Source organism: Gastrolobium bilobum, unplaced genomic scaffold (genome assembly GCF_033153095.1).
Source record: "Gastrolobium bilobum isolate Gb01-03AN ecotype WA unplaced genomic scaffold, APGP_CSIRO_Gbil_v1 utg97034, whole genome shotgun sequence".
NCBI classification, from domain to species: domain Eukaryota; kingdom Viridiplantae; phylum Streptophyta; class Magnoliopsida; order Fabales; family Fabaceae; genus Gastrolobium; species Gastrolobium bilobum.
Genome location: NW_026895889.1, coordinates 97,521 through 103,837, shown reverse-complemented (window position 1 = coordinate 103,837; position 6,317 = coordinate 97,521).

The window sequence follows — 6,317 nt, the reverse complement described above, 5'->3', positions numbered from 1 at the left end:
CAGGTCAGTCAGGGGACCTGAGTAGCCTTATCTTCCATAGTGTCTAGTAGTAGAGTTGTGGCAAGCTGGAAGGCTGCAGGCGCAGTAGTTTGTTTTTCGTATTTTCTCTTTTGTGTGCCGCAGTGATTATGTTTGTAATGTCATCATGACCTTCAACCGCTTAAGAACGGAGGATTAGACTTCTAATCAGTCAGAAGCATTAAATGCTATTGTGATTACGTGGGGGTTTAAGGACAAGCGTGGGTGGTTTTGTAAATAAAATGCTTCCTCTCCCCGCCACGTGTCCCTGTTAACCCATTTTGCTCAACACGTTTCGTGGCTTTCGGTCTATCTGTTGAAGAGAAACCTTTCGTATTTGTGCTGAGCCTTTTAGTTTGGAGGAAAAAAACACTTTGTTGATACTGTGGAAAATCTTTCGTCTCTCAGTGCTTTTTTCTTCTGCATTTCCGGTGGTGACACGTCCTGCTCGTGGTGTGCATTTCCGAAGTATAAATCTCAGGTATGTTCTTCCACCTGATTTTACCTGTGTTTCTTTCTTCTTATTTAGCCTTTTCTTCCTCGTGTTTGAGGTATGTCTGATAGTCGTAAATGTGCGGATTTTATTAGATTTTTTGATCGGTCTGGTTCGTCTAGTCCTCCGTCGAGATTGTTATCAAGATCAAGGTCTTTGGAAACCAGGGATAAGCGGCCTACTGTAGGATATATAGCCCCCTGTTCCAAAGCGTATGCTAGTCATGTCCCCTCAGTCCGTACGTTTGAACTAGGGTCATCATCGCGATAATCTAATCGCGAAAAGATATTGTCTCAACATAGTTCGTCTGTGTTTCCCAAGATTTCTCTGAACATGTCTAAGCCTATCGAGATATCGAGTGACTCGTCGTCGAGTACTGAGGGCAGTTAAAAGTCAGCTGATTCAAGAAGCCCTAAATCACCTTCCTTAAATTCATCGCGCGATTCTTCGTGTTCCATCGCGCACGAGTCTTTTGGCCAGAAAAGCCCTAAGCCTTTGCCTTTAAAGGTAATTTATCCAGCTGGGTATCCTTTTAAGAAAAGGAATTTTGATTATTATAAACCTGCTTCTTCTGACTTGTCTTCTTCAACTGATTCTTCTTCTTCTGAATCAGATTTTGTGTCTCCCCAAATCAAGGAAATTATGGAAAGACGCGGCACGCATGAGAAGAAGAAACTGAAAACGCAATCTGACGCGAAGAAGAAAGTCTTACGCATTGACCCTGATGAAGAGTCTCCGGTGAAACAAAATTTACGGGTTGAAGATTCCCTTAGTTGGGTGGCAGATACAGTATTGGATACTGAGTCTGTATTGTGCTCTCCAGGATAGTTAACGGAGGTAACAGCAGCTCTGCACCTTATTCCTGATAAAGCTTTTGATGATCAATGGGAGATTGGTGTCGTCCCGAAGAATGAGCGTGTTTGCTCATCGCGGGCAGAGGGATCAGTCAGGCACTTTATGATGATGTATTCCTACTTCTTTTTGTGTATAGGAGTTCGTTTTCCTTTTTCTTCTTTTGTTTGTAAACTACTGGCGCACTTGAATGTGGCGCCTTCACAGCTGACCCCCAATGCCTGGGGTTTTATCAGAGTGTACGAGATGGTTTGCAAGGCCTATAGTCTGTTCCAATCTGTACAATCATTCTTGTACATGTTCAGTGTAATGGAGCCTCGTAATAGTTGGATATCGTTTAGGAGCAAAGTAAAATTCTTTGAGTCGTATTCTAGAAAAATTAATAAGTGGAGCACATAATATTTCAAGATTTACCCCGCTGAAGGTACCAAACCCTTTTTCATAGGGGATGATGGGACTCCTATCTCTCCATTGTATTGGTCAGAGTATTCAATTGAAAGTGCTGTCTTGGGCTATAACTTTATTGATTTGAGTGATGTAGAACAAAAGACGGTGACCACTTTAGGTAACATTGCTTGCGAGGCTTTTGATACGGGCTCGCTAAGTACGTTCACGATTTTAAATGAGTACTCCGAGGATGATATTCGAGCTTATCTGGGTAACTTGGACCCTTACTCACTTTATAAATGTTTTAATCAAGGTACCTGAGTCATATCGCGATGTGTAGATATGTTGGAAGTGTTTTTTAATCATGTCATTCTTTGTTCTGATTTGCAGATAGTGCGATGACGACATCTTTAAGTAGAATGGAACAGATTGCTGCCAATCGTGCTCCTGCTATTGCGGGTGCCTCAAAATCTCCCCAACCGTCCATGTCTTTGGTCGCCGCTGTTGCTGAGTCAAGCGAGCATGCTGCTGTGCAGTTGAAGTCTCCATTGAAGTCCTTAACTCCTCCTACTGCCCTGCTAGATGTCATCCCTCCTGTGCTAGTGGTGGAGGATACCGCGAGGGGTAAGAAAAGATCCCTTGAGGAGATGACCGGGGGGTCTACTACAGGGTGGCCAGACTTTGGTTGGAGGTTGGACCATGATATGCGCACTCATGGCAGAGGATTTGGCGCTCGTCTTGAAGCGCTACCTCGAGACCAATGGCTACAGGTTTCCCAGAGTTTGAGCATAGCGGGTCAATTCCTTATGTCCGCATCTGGTAATTACCTTGATATTTTACTGTTTATATGATATGATATTGTGCTTGTACTTACTGCTTTTTAATATGTAACAGGTTCGATGGACTTCCTGAAGGAGCGAATTGATGCGCTGACGGGTGAAAATGCTCAACAACGCGCTAATTTTGAGGCTAAATTGAAGAAGTCTGAAGAGGAGGTAGCCAAAATGAAGACTGATATGGAGAAAAAAGATAGCGCCCTTAAGATCCTGACGACCTCCAACAAGGGATTGGAGGCAGAGAAGAATGATCTGTCCAAGCGCGTTTTGGAGCTGGAAGGAAACGCTGATTCCTGGGCCGATGAGAAGGCCTTCTTGGTTAATGAGGTAAAAAGGTATCAGAGTTTGTTTGAGAAAGAAGCTGAGGCAACTTTTGCTAATGTGATGAAACAAGTGCACTTTTTCAATCATTCTGCCAAACTAGACAATGTGCATTATTTCTATTATTTCAAGAACGGCCAGCTGGTGACACTTAACGACCAAAATCAAGAAGTTCTAGTGGAACTGATTAGCGCGATGGATACCGAGACTATCACGCCTACCGCGCATGAGCCATCTCTTCAAGGTCCTCCTACCGCCGGTGAAGATCGCACGGTTGATAATGATTATCCTCAAGATATGTCTATCCAAACAGTGTGATATTGTTATAACTTTTGCTCGGAGTTGTATAATTTTTTGTTTCTTGTAAGGGGAATATCTCCATGTGTTCCAAAACAATGATGATTTGAAGGGGAGTGTCCCCATATGCTCCAAATCAAATATTTTATGTGGATGGCACAGATGGTGTAAGTTTTTATCTTCTGGTATGATGAATGCTTGCTATTCTTTTATTTGTAGAATGGTCGGGGTTGAATATTCCTTGAAGGGATATTACCCTTCTCTTCCTTCTTTTTATTCTTGGACTTTCTTTGTATGGTGCCTGACAATCACACCTCAGTTCCTGATATCACGCTTTGGATAAATATTATACAAATACAAGGCCCAGAATTAAAGCCTTCACAATGAAGCAAAGCTGAATCCCCCCAGCTCGGTGCTTATGCCAAAGGCATGAGTAGTGAGATGTATAAGTCTTTGTGAGATGATTTGTCTATTTATCTATCTGGAAAATTTATTGCGCTTGTTCCTTTATTAGGAACTATAGTCTGTACTTTGTATGGGTGTTTGAGAGCTGTATGTTCGGATCCTGCATTTTGATACAATTCGTATTTCATAAAGTTGGCATACCTTGTGCATGTTTTGGGGCTTGATGTTGCTGAATATGTAGCTATAAGTGTCGCGCGTTGGAGGGAATTGTGACCCAATTAAGGTGTTTCCCATCTGTATGGCGCTAGTATGTTTCTTTCTCCGCGATCATTCATCGTAGCGAATCACGTTTAGTCATAGAGGAGTCCTTTAGTTACAGGATCCTGTTAATGTGGAGAGTCCTTGTGAAGGGATCCTTTGCAAATGGAAGGTCCTTTTATCTGGAATCTCCCCTTGTATTTCGTATGATACTTGAACACCATAATTGTATGTTGCATGGTTAGACAATTTATAAGTCATAGATATTTTGCACACCTTTGTTAAGTTCTTGATGAGTGATGTCATCTTGATGTGTACATGACGCATGCTGGTTGCGTCGCGCTTGTAGAAGGAGTTTGGCCCTAGGTGGGGTTTATCCTACCACGATATCGCGCTTGAACATGGAGAATCGTGATACGTCTTGGAGGATCGCGATGTGAATAGTTCTGATATGTGGAGAAGATCCTTGTGAGGGAGTCCGTTGATTGGAGGATTCGTGGGAGAATCCTGTTATTTGATAGGATCCTTGAGAGGAATCATGTTGCTTGAAGGATTCGTGTGAGAATCCTGTTATTTGATAGGATCCGTGAGAGGAATCCTGTTACTTGGAGGATCCTTGGGAGGATCCTGTTATTTGATAAGATCCGTGAGAGGAATCCTGTTCCTTGGAGGATTCGTGAGAGAATCCTGTTACTTGGAGGATTCGTGAGAGAATCTTGTTATTTGATAGGATCCATGAGAGGAATCCTGTTACTTGGAGGATTCGTGAGAGAATCCTGTTACTTTGAGGATTCGTGAGAGAATCCTATTACTTGGAGGATTCGTGAGAAAATCCTGTTACTTGGAGGATTCGTGAGAGAATCCTGTTATTTGATAGGATCCATAAGAGGAATCATGTTACTTGGAGGATTCGTGAGAGAATCCTGTTACTTGGAGGATTTGTGAGAGAATCCTGTTATTTGATAGGATCCGTAAGAGGAATCCTGTCACTTGGAGGATTCGTGAGAGAATCCTGTTGATAGGATCCGTGAGAGGAATCCTGTTACTTGGAGGATTCGTGAGAGAATCCTGTTACTGGGAGGATTCGTGAGAGAATCCTGTTATTTGATAGGATCCATGAGAGGAATCCTGTTACTTGGAGGATTCGTGAGATAATCCTGTTACTTGGGGAATACTGCGACCCTGCACATTTATGCTTGATGCAACATGGATAAATAGTCAAAGGAAACTTGCGATTTTTTATTATTTGGAGAAATAAGTTTGAAAGACAAATATGTGATTAGTTGTAAGAGACTTAGCTATAAAATGTCTTAAGCTTGTCCCCGTTCCATGTGCGCGGGATAGTAAGACCGGATAATGTCTCTATGACATACGCCCCCTTATCTGTTTTGTTGTAGATGCGATAGGGACCTTCCTAGTTTGCGGCCAATTTGCCTTGCCGCGCGTTCTTATTGCCAATGTCCGCTCTGCGCAGGACTAAGTCGCCAACGTTGAAGCTTCGCCTAACAACCTTTGAGTTATAGCGCGCCGCTATTCTCTGTTTGAGCGCTATTTCTTTGACATGCGCAACTTTGCGCGCTTCCTCGATTGCGTCTAAATTATGAAGTAATGCTTGTGAATTGCTGTCTTTATTTGTGTACATCCTTCTCCATGATGGTTCTCCAATTTCCACTAGGATCATGGCTTCATTACCGTAAACCATGCGAAACGGGGTTTCTCCCGGAGTTGAATGTTTGGTTGTCCTGTATCCCCATAACACAAAGTCTAACTGTTAGGGCCAGTCTCCTTTAGCTGCTTCTAATCTTCTTTCCAATCCGCATTTGAGGACTCGATTCGCAACTTCTGCCAATCCATTTGTTTGTGGATGTTCAACCGATGTGTATCGGTGTTTGACATGCAAGTCTTGAAGAATTTGATTCAATTTTATGTCCACAAACTGCGTACCATTATCAGTTATGATGGTATGCGGAACACCGAACCAACTTATGATTTATCGGTAGAAGAATCAGCGAACCTTACTGGCTGATATCGTGGCTAAAGCCTCTGTCTCGATCCATTTGGAGAAGTAGTCGATTGCTACTAGTAACCATTTGACCCCTCCCACGGCGATTGGGAATGGTCCCAATATGTCCATGCCCCATTGGTAGAATGGCCATGGGGATAGCATTGAAGAAAATTCCTCTGGGGGAGCATGGTGTAAGTCTGCGTGCTCCTGACATTTGACACATTGCCGCACGTGTTTTTTGGAATCCTCTTCAATGGATGGCCAAAAATAGCCTGCGCGAAGCAGTTTTCGAGATAAGGATTTCCCTCCCATGTGATGTCCGCCAATTCTCTCGTGTACCTCAGAGATTACAAACTGAGCCTGCTGAGGATCTAAACATTTAAGCATTGGGGAGGAGAACCCTTTTTTGTAGAGTTGGTTGTTGATGATAGTGTAGAGCGAAGCC